At 45.7% G+C, this 15,755-nt stretch overlaps 1 protein-coding gene across 28 annotated transcripts in view; it reads left to right on the plus strand.

Moving 5' to 3' along the window:
• Positions 1 to 15,755, plus strand: part of LOC105473834 (LRR binding FLII interacting protein 1) — a 170,549-nt gene that overhangs the window by 54,495 nt on the left and 100,299 nt on the right. The gene's annotated exons all lie outside the window — the stretch shown is intronic.

Here is a 15,755-nt window from a genome sequence, read left to right on the forward strand (position 1 = left end):
AGCTGTGCCCTATCGGGCCCTGCCCCCAGGAGGGCCAAAGAGCCTGGGCAGTGGGAGGAGGGAGCCCGGAGCACGCTGCTTCCTGCCTGCTTCCTGTTTCTCTGAGCGTCACCCCAGCAACGGGACTTCACCCTGGCAGCAGCTGTTGGTTCCGTTTGTAGTGTTTTTCACACGCCCAGAGACCACCCTCATCAGTCCCGCCTGAGCCCCCGCGGTCCGGGTCCCCACTCCAAGCCTTCTGAGACCATCACCCCGGTCTTTGTCTCCAGCCCTAGCTGTTCCTGAGATGAGGCCTCTGTGGCATGAGACCTCCTTTGCTTTTTCAGCCATGCAACACCTGTTTAGGGGCTCCCTGTACTGCTTCTATTGAAATCACTGCTGTCATTTCTTTTTTCCTGACTTGGCTCTGATTGATATACTGTATCAGGATTTAAAAATATTTTTTGACAACGTGTTTCAGAATAATCAGTTTCCTTCATAACCCTATGTTTTGTTACATGCATTTAAAAATGTTATTCCAAGAATGCCCCACAGGCTTCACCAGCCTGCCCGGGGGATCCACTACACAAAAAAACAGAGAGCTGAAAGCAGTTGCCAGCCTGATTAATTGCCCTTTTCCTGAGCTGGGCTTAAAAGCCTCTAGGAACACAAAACATAAAGGGTTTTCTTTCTGTTCTTCCTCCCTTTCTTTTCAAATGAAGTTATGGAAGAAAATGAACTTTGTTATTTTCCCCCTTTAAAAGTAGTACCTGCTCATGGAAAAAAAGAAAAAAAAAAAAAAAACACTGGAAAAGAGAAGTAAAGAAAAAAATATTTGTATCTTCTTTGTGACATAAAAACACCCATGGCTCTATTTTGATGTATTTCCTTAGGGCCTTTGGTGTTGTTTATTTTTGCAGAGACATAATTGTCATGAACTTTGTCATAAGCATTTCCAATTCTACTTCATACTTGTCATAAACACTATTTTTATAGCTGGACAGGATGCTATAAAGTAGCAGGTTGACCTGGCCCTTTTCTTTAATGTAAAACTTTTAACATAATTTTATTGTGATAAAATATACCTAAGATTTACCATTTTAACCACTTTTAGGTGTACAGTTCAGTGGTTTTAAGTGCTCTAGTGTGTAGCCATCACCATCATCCACTTCCAAAACTTTTTCATCTTCCCAAACTGAAATTCTGTACACATTAAACACTGACTCCCCAGATTCGCAGAGCTGAAGGTGGAATGGGCATCCCTTTCCCCAGCCCTTGGCAACTGCCATGCTACTTTCTGTCCCCATGAATTTGATTAACGTAAATTTTTTTTTTTTTTTTTTTTTGAGACAGAGTCTCGCTCTGTCGCCCAGGCTGGAGTGCAGTGGCCGGATCTCAGCTCACTGCAAGCTCCGCCTCCTGGGTTCCCGCCATTCTCCTGCCTCAGCCTCCCGAGTAGCTGGGACTACAGGCGCCTGCCACCTCGCCCGGCTAGTTTTTTGTATTTTTTAGTAGAGATGGGGTTTCACCGGGTTTAGCCAGGTTGGTCTCGATCTCCTGACCTTGTGATCCGCCCGTCTCGGCCTCCCAAAGTGCTGGGATGGCTTGAGCCACCACGCCCGGCCTAATGTAAATTTTTACTACTGGGCTTCGCTTTTCCAATAAAAGTTCAAGGTACATCATTTAAATGTATATACTTTAACGCAAGCAGTGTTGCATGACGCCAGCCTGCCTCCTTTCCTCCTTTTTAAAAAATTAGACCAGCAACTGTTGTTGGATCCCATCTTGCCGGTCCTGAGGTTATCTTTCTAGTGAGACCTGAAAATTCATATGGGGACATGACAGCTGTCCATTTTCATGAATTTCAAATGTGGAGGGCTCATGGTAGTGAGATGGTTTTATCTTTGTGGGTTTTTTGTTTTTTGAGACAGAGTCTCGCTATGTCGCACAGGCTGGAGTTCAGTGGCGCGATCTCGGCTCATGATAACCTCCGCCTCTCAGGTTCAAGCGATTCCCGTGCCTCAGCCTCCTGAGTAGTTGGAATTATAGATGTGCACCATGCCTGCCTAATTTTTGTATTTTTAGTAGAGATGGGGTTTCACCCTGTTGGCCAGGCTGGTCTCAAACTCCTGGCCTCAAGTGATCTGCCCACCTCAGCCTCCCAAAGTGCTGGGATTACAGGCGTGAGCCACTGCGCCCAGCCCGGGAGATGGTTTTAAAACAGAGATATGCCCTGGTTGCCTTCTCTGAAAGTTTATCTCCACACAGATCTCCTGACCTTTGGTGTGGCTGATTTGATGTGGAGTCTGTTGGATTCACACCATCTGGCTTGTTTTCTGGGGAAACTGCACTGGCTTTCGTCTTCCTCCTTTTGTGATTGCATAAACAAAAGGGTAAATTGTTTTCTTAAAAATTAGTTTTAAATTGTGCTAAAATACACATAACAATGTTTGCCACCCTAACTATTTTTTCAGTGACATCAGGTATAGTCATCCTATTGTGCAGCCGACACCACCGGCCATACCCAGAACTTCTTCATCTTGCAGAACTGAAACTCCGCCCCCTTAAACACTGACTCCCCATTCTCCTCTCCACCCAGCCCTGGCATCCACCATTCTACTTTGTCTTGATGAATTGTATGAGGTACCTTATCTAGCTGGAATCATACAGCATTTGTCCTTTTGTGACTAGCTTATTTCACTCAGCATTATGTCCTCAAGGTTTTCTCACATTGTAGCAGGTGACAGCATTTCCTTCCATTTTAAGTCTGAGTTACATTCCACTGTGTATATATACCATGCATATTTCTCCATTTAGCCATCAGTGGACACTTGGGTTGCTTCTACCTACAAAAGACCAAATTATTTTGTCCATTTAATATAAGGTATTTGAAAGCCAGGCACAGTAGCTCACATCTATAACCCTAGCATTTTGAGAGGTCAAGGCAGGAGGATCACTTGAGGCCAGGAGTTTGAGACCAGCCTGGGCAACATAGCAAGACCCCAATCTCTACCCAAAAAACTAAAAACTACATAATTAATGTAATGTGGATTATTTGAAGTTTCAGTGCAGACCCCTTCTTATCACTGTATTATCTGATATTACTGAGCCACCATGAAACCTCTAGCACAGCTTACCTGTGGTACCAGGAGGCCACCCTCCCAGTCACATCAGAGTCTGCCTGATTTTTCTGCTTTCCTCACTGCCTGGGTCCCTTCGCCTTCCCCCAGAGACGAAGATGCTGCAAGTTAGAGTTGGAGCTCTAATATTATATTCTAAATGTAAGACATATATTTTAAATAATCATAGAATGTTAGAGCTAAAAAGGTTTAATATGCTTTATATTAAAAATCTATTTATCTCATTAATATTCTGAGTCCATCGCATCTCCACGGGCAGATCATTTCCCCTTTTTCTAAAACCTACACCATGGGAGGGTCTCTTTACCGAAAAGGAGAAGTTCATGAGCTTCCATTGCCTAATATCATTCTTCAGAGGCACAGTCATAGCTCCTTATCTGGCTCTCGAAGTTCAAGTCCAGCTGTCTAGATCATAACTTTCAACTAGGAAATAGCTGGGTGCCTTACAAAAATAACCAGCGCAAAGTTCAGGCCTCTTGTTCTAGAAAAGTGGGAAGGTTACTCCTACTACAGCCACAAGATGTAGACTTCCAGTTACTGTTGGGGTTCTGTGTGTTTAACAGGCATACCTCTTTCCTTACAGCGGGTGTACACAGCAGGCTATGTGGAGTGGAGCGAGGTAGAGGCCCTGGGGTGTGCAGGAAGGTGGGTGGGGAGGGGCTGGCGTGTCAGGGACAAATGTCAGCTCCCAGATCCCTTGGTAAAGTGTGACTGGGTACATCAGATTTAGATTAAATTATCCTGAAACTATTTTTTTTTTCTTTTTTTGAGACAGAGTCTCACTCTGTGACCCAGGCTAGAATGCAGTAGAGTGATCTCAGCTCGCTGCAACCTCTGCCTCCAAGGTTCAAGCAATTCTCCTGCATCAGCCTCCTGAGTAGCTACGATTATAGGTACCTGCCACCAAGCCCAGCTAATTTTTGGATTTTTTAGTAGAGACAAGGTTTCACCATGCTGGCCAGGCTGGTCTCAAACTCCTGACCGCAAGTGATCTGCCTGCCTCAGCCTCCAAAAGTGCTGGGATTATAGGTGTGAGCCACAGTACCTGGCCCCTCAAACTATTTTGTAGATTGCATTATATAGATCAAACACCTTCATTGCACTTACATCTCTAGTATTGTATTTACTTAAATAATGATTATCAATAGCAACTCATTTAATTGTTATAAACCCTGGGAACTGGGTACCATTATCACTCCCATTTTACAGATGAGGAAACTGAAACACAAAGAGAGGATATGTAACTTGCCCAGCGCTGAAGATTCCCACCAGGCACAGCGTCCCTAGAATCTGTGCTCCCTGTCACCACAGTAGACAATTGTACTCCAACATCAACAATAAAAATAACTTTTCACTGACTTAAGTATTATTCCTTCTCCAAGTTAATCTTCCATTGGTCTAACTTTGATTCTAGCCTTTAGGCAAGAGTATCTTGTTGTGAGACGTGTAATTTGTTTCCTTTCAGGTGCTTTGCAACACAACTCTCTGTTTATCTTACAAGCAATTTTAAATGCTATTTAAATTCTGACAAGCCTGAGTTCTGTACTGTGTGATTACAGAGCAAGCACTAACTCACAAAGCTACTGTGTCCTGATTATTTCTCTAATTGTAGAGTAATTTAAGGAAGAAGGAATAGATCAGCGATAACTGTAAAATTATAATGATAATGGCAGTTCTGATATTCATACCCAACAAAGAAATCAGCAATAAAACTACTGAAAGGGTATAGATAAAATTTGTAAATACTTGCAGATTATGTATATGTCTAATCCAAAAAGTCAGTCTCAAACTGAGAGTTCAGTAAGATAGTTTGTAATAACAGAAACAAAAACCAAAGCATTCCTATATCCTACTATAATGATTTTTTTTTTTTTTTTTTTGAGATGGAGTTTTGTTCTTGTTGCCCAGGCTGGAGTGCAATGGCATGATCTCAGCTTACTGCAACCTCTGCCTCTTGGGTTCAAATGATTCTTCTGCCTCAGCCTCCCGAGTAGCTGGGATGACAGGTATGCACCACCACACCCAGCTAATTTTGTATTTTTAGTAGAGACAGGGTTTCACCATGTTGGTCAGGCTGGTCTCAACTCCTGACCTCGGGTGATCCACCCGCCTTGGCCTCCCAAAGTGCTGGGATTATAGGCATGAGCCACCACGCCCAGCCTGATTTTTAAATAATGGAAAAAATTATAAGATCCCACTCAAAGTTGCATATAGGAATAAAGAAATATGCAGGGCCTATATGAAGACCATAATAATTTACTGAAGGGCACAGTTAGTTGAAAACTGCAGAGAGTGATACCTTGTCTCTGAACAAGAAGACTCCACATTAAAGAGACACAGATCCATCCCCAAATAATTGATAAATACAGTTGGCCCTTTGTGTCTGTGCGTTCCACATCCATGGATTCAACCAACCTCAGATCAAAAATATTTGGGGAAAAAAAAGGCTGGTGCGGTGGCTGGCCAGGCACAGTGACTCAGGCCTGCAATCCCAGCACTTGGGAAGGCCAAGATGGGAGGGTCACTTGAGGCCAGGAGTTCAAGACCAGCCTGGTCAACACAGCGAGGCCCCATTACAATAAGTAAATAAGAAAATATTTGGGCCGGGCGCGGTGGCTCAAGCCTGTAATCCCAGCACTTTGGGAGGCCGAGATGGGCGGATCACGAGGTCAGGATATCGAGACCATCCTGGCTAATACGGTGAAACCCCGTCTCTACTAAAAAATACAAAAAAAAAAAACCTAGCCGGGCGAGGTGGCGGGCGCCTGTAGTCCCAGCTGCTCGGGAGGCTGAGGCAGGAGAATGGTGTAAGCCCGGGAGGCAGAGCTTGCAGTGAGCTGAGATCCGGCCACTGCACTCTAGCCTGGGCTACAGAGCGAGACTCCGTCTCAAAAAAAATAAAAATAAAAAAATAAGAAAATATTTGGAAAAAAATGGATGGTTGCCTCTGTACTGAACATGTACAGACGTTTTCTGGTCATTATTCTCTAAACAATATAGTCTAACAACTATTTACATAGCATTTACATTGTATTAGGTATGAACAGGAACCCAGAGATGATTCAAGTACACAGGAGGATGCGTAGGTTATGTGCAAATACTCCACCATTTATATTAGAGACTTGAGCATCCTCCAATTTTGATACCCCAGTGGTTGGAGGGGGTCCTAGAACCAATGCCCCTTGAATACTGAGGGACAACCGTCTAATGGATTTCAAATAAAATCTCAGTTTAGAGGGGAAGGTTGGTTGAAAGCTTAACAAATAGACTCTAGGCCAGCATGGTGGCACATGCCTGTAATCCTAGCACTTTGGGAGACTGAGGTGGGCCCATCACTTGAGCCCAGGAGTTGGAGACCAACCTGGGCAACATGGTGAAACCCCGTCTCTACAAAAATACAAAAATTAGCCAGGCGTGGTGGCACATGCCTGTGGTCCCAGCTACTCAAGAGGCTGAGTTGGGAGGATCACTTGAGCCAAAGAGGTGGAGGCTGCAGTGAGCCATGATCATGCCACTGCACTCCAGCCTGGGCAGCACAGTGAGACCCTGTGTCAGAAACAACAACAACAATGACAAAAAGAAAAAAAAAAACAAATAGACTCCTGAGTTAATCTGGAAGAATAAATGGAGAGGCTGGCCAAGAAATTTTTGATAAAACATAACACGGGTGGTTTTCAACTTTTTTGTAGCCCACAGATTCTTTATTCAAACACAATCTCACCTCCCTGTTCAAATACTTTTGGTGGGTCCTTTACTGCTTCCTGAGTAAAGCCCAAGTTCTTTAACTTGCGTATTGTAAAAAGAGCATTCTGACAATACCCAAGGGTGTTCAAACAGCAATGTTTAAAATTCCCACAGTTCCACCACTTCGGCGAGCAGCCCTGTGTTTATTCTGTGTGTCCTTCTGGTCTTTGCGTGCCTGTGTCTTTTGCACAGTCCTATTCCTTTTTTCTTTTTTGAGATGGAGTCTCGTTCTGTCACCCAGGCTAGAGTGCAATGGTGCGATCTTGGCTCGCTGCAACCTCTGCCTCCTGGGTTCAAGCGATTCTCCTGCCTCAGCCTCCTGAGTAGCTGGGATTACAGCCCCACGCTACTATACCTGTCTAATTTTTGCATTTTTAGTAGAGACAGTGTTTCACCATGTTGACCAGGCTAGTCTTGAACTAGTGACCGCAGGTGATCTGCCTGCCTCGGCCTCCCAAAGTGCTGGGATTACAGGCGTGAGCCACCATGCCTGGCCGCAGTCCTATTCTTAATTGTGTTTGTCTGAGGACTAAGAACACCGCAAGCTTGGCTTTCGGAATAGCCGTAAAGCAACAACACAGCGCTGGGCTCGAAGGGGGACAGCTGCCTGAAACAGGAAAGAGGGCAGAAGCTCCCTGCGTGTGCCAAAAGCACTGATGAAGTTTTAAACCTAGTCCAAGCTAACTGAGCGACACTAGACCTTCCCGCAACTTCTCTAATCTGGATGTAAATTGTAATTCTAGAGCCCCTTGTTTTGCAGGAAAAAATAATCTGTGTATGGTCAAATAACAGATGGAATGAGCTGCCAGACAGAATCTGTTGCTAGTGCAACAGAACAAAGTACTTGTTCACGCCAGACTCAGGTCCCCTGTTACCTGCAGTCCTCCGGGCAGTCCTGTCTGCTGCCTGTGTCTCCCTGCTTTATGTAGGAAGCTGGAAGAGGTCAGGGGATTTCCTTGAAATTGCAGGCTAGTGAATGGCAGAGCAGGAGCTGGAAGCTGATTATCTGCCAAACCCCTGCTTTGGAGCTTTGAGGGCTTCTGCACAGGTCACTGCATTCTCTGCGTAGGGGTGCAGGGTTGCTTGCTCTCCCGTCGGCTTACTCTTGGATTGGGCCTTCCCAGAGGTGTCGAGAAGCAAAACCCAGTTCTTTGATCTTCTCACTTCAGCTGCCCTTTCTTCCAGCCAACTTCCAGAATTACACCCTTTGGCGTGACCACACCACATCTGAAATCTCCACTCCCCACTTTCCACCCAGTGACCCGCACCTCCCATCTTTCAGTGCTCCTGGCGCTGACTTTCTTGCAGTCCCTGACAAGCAGCCCTGCCTTCGCGTTCTCACTGGATGAAAGAAGGCAACAGATATTAGATGCTGTGTGCACATATTCCCATCTTGACCATTCTTTCTGTGTACGCTTTTCTGTGGATCTATTGGGGCCCCATCCAGCTGCGTAAGCTGAGACGTGAGTGTGCTTACACAGTGTGGGCACCTCGGATGCAGGTATGGGCCCCTCTAGATCCAGGGCCACTTGGCAATGTCTGAGACATCTTTGGTTGTCACAGCTGGGGTGGAGAGCGCTGCCAGCATCTGGTGGGTGGAGCCAGGAATGCTGCTAGCCATCCTGGGATGCACAGGACAGCTGTCCGCAACAAGGAACTGTGCAACTCCAAATGTCGAGGGACCCTGCTCTTTATTAAACCCAGGGTTTCCCAAAAAGCCCGACGCCACATTTGATACAGATGCCACCAACAGGGTGGAGACAAGGGGCAGGGGCTTCAGTGTAATCTCAGCAACTAAAATCGAGCCGACGGTCAGGTGAGAGAAGCGTTTGGAAAGCCTCCAGTGCGTTTAGGGGACCACGCCCCCTCGGCATGCCAAGGCAGCTGCCCAGTGAGGTGCAGGGTATAAAGGTGGCGTGGTCAGGAGTGGCTATTTGATCTCCAGTTCTTCCAGAATTTCCACTCTCGTGCCAAGCATGTCTCTCCAAACGGCTGCTCTTTGGTGTTCTTCACGCTCCCCCTGAAGTTCATCTAAGATCTTCATTCTTCAAAGGTGAGGCTTGTCTGTTCTATGTCCAAGTCTTCTCTAAAGATATCCAATTTGTACACATGGAGAACATTTTTTGTAGTCGAATAGTTGACGACTTTTCTTTGAGCTATATCTCAAGGGCCAAAGTGCAAAAGGGCAAACCCTTCTATGAGAGTGTGGGTCTATGTTTTTAGTGTGATGCTGAAGTGTGTTTTAGCCTTTATTTTCCTTTATGGAAATGCATTTGCTTGGAAAGATCAATTTGGGGATGCTGTTTTAGGGGTTTCTGTACCTTCAGCTGGAAGGATACTCACTGTTCCTGATGTTCGTTTGTCTGCCCTTCAGTCGGGCCGTCTGCAAGCCAAGCTGCTTAGTGGCAGGGCTTTACTTTTAAGCCTTTGAATACATCTTGAGTACCTTAAACTTCTCTGTATGCTATGGGTACTGTTTGAATTCAGATTATGAAGTCCTATTCTCCCCACACTTCTTTTTTTGTGAATGACATTTATCAATGACATTTGTAATTGGTTGATTTCTGAAGTTTTCAGCTAGTAGCATAAAGATTTACTTCATGGCTCTGATTATCAGAGAACATCTTTTCTAGAATGTTAAACTTTTCTAGAATTTTCTAGAATGTTAAACTCATAGGCAGGATTACTGAGGCAAAGCCAAATAAATGAGGGAATCTCTGGAAAAAACATATTGCTTTTATTTTGTACAGAAATTGCCATTTTTTGGCCAGGCGTGGTGGCTCACACCTGTAATCCCAGCACTTTGGGAGGCTGAGGCAGGTGGATCACTTGAGGCCAGGAATTTGAGACCAGCCTGGCCAACATGGTGAAACCCCATCTCTATTAAAAATACAGAAAAAGTAGTTGGGCGTGGTGGCGCACACCTGTAGTCCTAGCTACTTGGGAGGCTGAAGCAGGAGAATCACTTGAACCCAGGAGGTGGTGGCTGCAGTGAGCCAAGATTACACCACTGCACTCCAGCCTGGGCTATAGAGCAAGACTGTCTCAAAAAAAAAAAAAAAAAAAAAAAAAAAAAGAAAGAAAAAGAAAAGAAAAGAAAAGAAATTGCCATTTTCTATTCCTAAGTATATATTGAAGCATTTGATTTATTTCTTCTCAGTGGGGTATACTGTTAGCTGGTGAATGCAGTTGTTGAGGATAAAGCTTATTTTCCCATGTCGCTATCTATTCTGAACATTTTAAATGAACTATTCTGAGAGCATGTATAGATTTTTTTTTCTTCACAGGAGAGCTGCCTTAGGAGGACTTTTCAGAGTTTGTGTCTATAAGACTGAGAAATACATAATGAATTTTAGCTGTCGTGTTTTTAGAAGGTAATTGGTAGATATTTGCAGTGCATTGTCTGCATGAAAAACAGAATTGGGCCTGGTGCGGTGGCTCACACCTGTAATCCCAACACTTTGGGAGGCCAAGGTGGGCAGATTGCTTGAGCCCAGGAGTTCAAGATCAGCCTGGGCAACATGCTGAAACCCTGTCTCTGAAAAAAAAAAAAAAAATTGCCAGGTGTGGTGGTGCACACCTTCGGTCTCAGCTACTTGGAAGGCTGAGTTGGGAGGATTGCTTGAGACAAGGTTGCAGTGAATCAAGGTTGTAGTGAGCCGAGAATGTGCCATTGCACTCCAGCCTGGGCGACAGTGTGAGACCTTGTCTCCCCATGCCCCCCAAAAAAAACCCAAAACTCAGAACTGGTTTTCTTAGAGATGCTTTACTGGAGGTGTTTGTGGCCATTTCCTTGGCTACTGTGTATACAGGAGGTTTCTGTGGTACGGACTTAAAAATCATCAATTCTGTGGAACACACTGGGAAAACGGATACATTTAGGATTGCTATAGACTTATTCCTAGACACGTTTTGAGATGAGCTTAATTCCAGAGTAAAATACATTAGAAATTATTTTAAGTATGCCTCAGAGTGTATCCCAAGGCAACATTTAATGACGTAATGTAACACCATGGAAGGGCTCTGAGCCCAGGTACAGTGCACCTTGACTGGGACTCATACAGCTCCAAGGCAGGTCCTTCAACATTGGGTCCTCCTGCTCCTCATCCTCCCTCAACTCTGCCATCCACTCTTCCTGCACAGGAACCTCTGCTTCTAGTTATCTGCCCTCTCCTGGCCACTGTGGTGTTCTCATTCCCATGGAGCTCACAATCGGATCAACTCCTGAGTCAGTACAAGGCGCCAGTGCCTGCATCTCCCCTCCCCGCTCTCCACACCCAGCCTTTGGTCAGCAGCCTCTGAGGCCTCACCCCGCCCACTCCATCTTTTCTCACTGTCCTTTCCGCCTCCAGACAGGCTCATGTCTCTTCCATACTTAAAAACCAACAAATCATGAATAAATCTCCCCCACGCAAAGTCTTTTCCTTGGTCCCGCCTTCCTTCAAGGCTGCCGTCTACCATTTATTACACATGCACCAATCACAGAAAATGTTTAATTGCCAAATTTTAATGGCAGAATGTAATGACCAGTGTTTTTCTAGTTGCAAATTAAAGTCTTTCCTGACCTTGCTCTCTTCACTCTGTGGCTTCCAGGAGACGTCTCTATTTTCTGACTCTCTAACTCCCCCTTCTCTGTCTTGACTTGTTCTTACACACCTCTTATCCTTCCCATGTAGGTGTCCCAAGGTTCCTTTCTGCAGGCTCCTTTCTGTTCTATGCGTGCTGCCTGATTTTATCATCACCTTTAATCGGTAGTGTGTGCTGAGGTGCCTGTTAGTCACCTCCACTGAAACTTTCTGCCTCCAATTCAAATTCGGTTCAATCAATAATCAAACCCATCACCTTCCTTAGAAAATCTAAAGGGATTTAAAAAGCAAAAACAATAAAAACCCCATTAGATGAAAAATAAGTGTGATGAATTGCTGGGTACAATCAGTTATGAAAAAAAATATCCTAAAGACATGTCATTTTTAAAAGAGAGTTTCTATTCCCAATTGCTACAAAAGTATAAAATACTGAAGATCAATGAGAATTAATGACAACTCATCAAAGTCCTTCATTTTGTTAGGAAAACCTTTCATCCATCTATCCATCTACCTATGCATCATTTATAAGGCACCTACCATGTTCCAAGTGGCGAGAACATGCTTTTAATCGGGAGAGTCCATTCATAACCTGGCAGTGGGGGCTGAGGGAGGTGGTGGGAGAGATTCAGTACCCAGGTCACAGGGCAGCTGTGGGAAGGCAGCATGCTGCCATATGTAAGCCAGGCAATGGAGCTGTTGTGGATGCTAGAGACAAGCCCACTGTTGCTTTCCAGACGCTCTTGCTCATCTGTCCACCGGAGGCAGTCAGGACCCTGGCCTGAGGGCCAAGTGTATTTTGCGCCTGAGCTGGACCAGCTGGCCATGGGGTACCACCTTCTTTGCAGACAGCAGGCAGGGTCTGGCTCCCCTACTTGATGCTCCTACCAATGCCCCTAGTCTTACTGGGAGATCTGGCATTGACCTGGGTATGTACCCTGCTTTGCCAGTGCCCCTGGAGTGGGAGGTGTGGTCACTGGTCCACCAGGAAGACAACTAAGGGCATTCGTTGAGTCTATGTGATGACTGTCTGCTCTGAGTGAGGCCTCTGGATGGCTGGGAGGAAGGAAGCAGCTCTGCATCAGGCGGCATGCCGCTGGTGCATTCCATGAGCATGTGCTAAGGGCTGAGGGGACCTGGGTTGAAAACCTAGCTTCACTCTTCCAACATGCATCTGTGGACAAGTTCTATAACCTTTGTGAGCCTCAGTGTGTGGATAAAGTATGTTGTAAGCTGAAAGGTGCTATGTAAATTTCAAGTGAGCATTTCATGAGCCACACGTATAATAGATGTGTTTTTAGATATCAGTCAAAGGGATCCAAATAGGCCAGGTGCGGTGGCTCACACCTGTAATCCCAGCACTATGGGAGGGTGAGGTGGGTGGATCACTTGAGGTCAGGAGTTCGAGATGAGCCTGGCCAACAATGGTGAAACCCCATCTCTACTAAAAATACAAAATTAGCTGGGCGTGGTGGCACACATCTGTAATCCCAGCTACTCGGGAGGCTGAGGTGGGAGAATTGCTTGAGCCTGGGAGGTGGAGGTTGCAGTGAGCCAAGATCATGGCACTGCACTCCAGCATGGGTGACAGAGCAAAAATTCATCTCAAAAAAAAAAAAAGGAGGGAATCCAAAGCAATAACATGAATGTAAGCTCATGGTTTGTAGAAGTAATTTACTGACATTTATTCTGCTGTAATCAGTATGGCTAGTGATTCACATTCATGAAAAACAGATGTTAGGGCTCTGATTTAGAAAAATGACTTCATGTTAGTTATCTGACTAATGGGGAGGCTGAGAGCCACTGTGTCCTCCCTGTCTGCCCTCAGCCTTGTGTTGTCATCCCTGTAAGGGTTTGTCTCTGTAGCCTCAAACCACAGCGGGAGGCACAGCTAGTGAACCAAGCAACAGACCAACACCATGGAGACAAAGTAAACCATGTTTGGGTGTGGCCCCAAATTGGTTAACTGTTCTGGCATTTTCTGGTTAGCTATGATTCTGGTGTTCCTAGAACAAAATTAGACCATGCTATTCGCCTTTTGTTTTTTTCTCAGGAGTCTCCTATACTTATGAACATGAATTTTTAGATTTCAGACAGGTAATCTTCATTGAGAGGGCACAGAGGAAGACAAAATTATATCACAGGCCTGGCAACTTTTAAGGATGCCCTCTGAGGCAGTCAGACCTGTCACAAAACCCAAAGTACCCTCTCAGTGCAGGGATTCTGGGCTTAACCAGTGATGTCGGGAGGTCAGTTCTGTGTGTCTACAGGCCATTAACTGCAGTGTGGAAGGGGCTGTAAATTCCAAGGCACTTGTTAGAAGGGGCTGTCCCTGGATCATCCTTACCAAGAGAAGGAGGAAGTCAAGCCTTGGTCACTGACCTCACAGCTCTTTAGTTAAGACCCTGGGCATCATGCTGGCATGGTCCAGATGGACCCTTTTCTTTTCTTTTCTTTTCTTTTTTTTTTTGAGACAGAGTCTTACTCTGTTGTCCCGGCTACTAGAGTGCAGTGGCATGATCTCAGCTTACTGCAACCTCCACCTCCCGAGTTCAAGTGATTCTCATGCCTCTGCCTCCCAAATAGCTGAGATTACAGATGTGCACCACCACATCCAGCTAATTTGTGTATTTTTAGTAGAGAAGGGGTTTTGTCATGTTGGTCAGGCTGGTCTCGAATGCCTGGGTTCAGGTGATCCACCAGCCTCAGCCTCCCAAAATGCTGAGATTACAGGCGTGGGTCACCATGCCCGGCCCCAGATGCACCCTCTTCCGAGGAAACCCCCCACCCCCAGCTCAGACCTTTCCAAGGTGCCCTCGGGTTTTGAGTTTTGTCTTCAAGGTGAAGGATTTAATGTTACTCTGCCAAGCCATCTTTAGAGCTGTGAGTACTGGGATGCACATTTTGTGTACCTCCATGTTTTTATAAAATGCCACCTTTCAGAGCCACACCCACACCCTGACTTCTGACTGGACCTTCCAGTGTCAAATTTGTGGGTTCCAATCACCCTTTCACCACCCTCACAATTGACCTTGCTCTAAGTTAAATAAAAAAAAAAAAAAAGAAGATTGGGGGTAGGAGGGAGGACTGCCTCAGAAGGGGGCTTCAAGAAGGGAACATTAAAGTTATCTGTATTATTTAGGTTGGTGTAAAAGTAATTGCATTTTTTGTTGTTAATTTTAATGCAAAAACTGCAATTACTTTTGCACCATCCTAATAAAACTGGGAGGCAACTGTGGACCCACTACATTTTATTCCTGGGCTCTGGGATCTAAGAACACCAAGAAAGATGTATTAGCATTCAACTTACAGTACAGACTTTGCCCTTGAGTTGGGGATGGTTCTGAGACTTCCACCTCACAGGACTGGCTGGCCTGAAACCCAAGTCAGAATGTAGCATCCTCTCATCTAGAAGGGTGACAGGATGGCAGTTTTCTTTAATATGCTACTACTTAGCGGAATCAGAAACCAGCCATTATTTTATTGCTGGTAATGTTCATTTGTTCCTGGGACTAAGACTCATTAGCTCGCTGCTTCTTACTCCGTGAGTGTCCTGGCATGGCCCCCTCCCTGCCACCTACATCCTCTGCAGCAGCCCCCTCCCACAGTTTTTGTGGCAGGCAGTGGGTTTGTTCTCTTCCCTGGACTGCCCACAGTCTTGCTGCCTGGCTCATCCCAGTTCTTGGTCTGGTGCCCAGCTTCCTTCCTGCTATGGAGGAGAAGGAGGCCTGGGCACCTTGAGTTGAGGCACCTACCAAGGAGACTCTCTCTGGAAAAGAGGGGGCTCCAGAGGCAGCAAGGCAGGTGCTGGCTTGCTTTTACTGGACTCCCAGGACACTAGGCACCAGGCTAGCTGGGCAGCTCACCCTGACTATGCCCAGCGGGATCCCCATGTTAGGGCCTTTGGTTCTCACCCTCACAGTGGGCACTGTTATTATCACCGGCATGCTTTGGGTGAGACTCCAGGCACAGAAGCTAAGTAACTTGCTCAATATCCCTTAGTGAGTGGCAGGGCCAGGAACTGAATGAGGTGGCTTAATTCCAGACCCCACTTCTTAATCCCTTCCCTATATGGTTTTCAGAAGCTGGTAACTAGCAATTGACTGGTGGCTTAGGGGTTAGGAAAATGCGTCTTGTGGCAATTACAGGTGTCTTCAAGCATTGCCTCAGGGACAGGCCAAGGGAACGAAGCCAGTCCCAATACTCTGCTCTGGGAGATGCGGTCACAGGGTTCAGTTACAGGGTTCCGGGTGTTGAGTAGCTTTAGAATCTGCCTATCTAGATCAGAATATTCAAACTCAAGTCTAGA

Source organism: Macaca nemestrina, chromosome 11 (assembly GCF_043159975.1).
Source record: "Macaca nemestrina isolate mMacNem1 chromosome 11, mMacNem.hap1, whole genome shotgun sequence".
NCBI classification, from domain to species: Eukaryota; Metazoa; Chordata; class Mammalia; order Primates; family Cercopithecidae; genus Macaca; species Macaca nemestrina.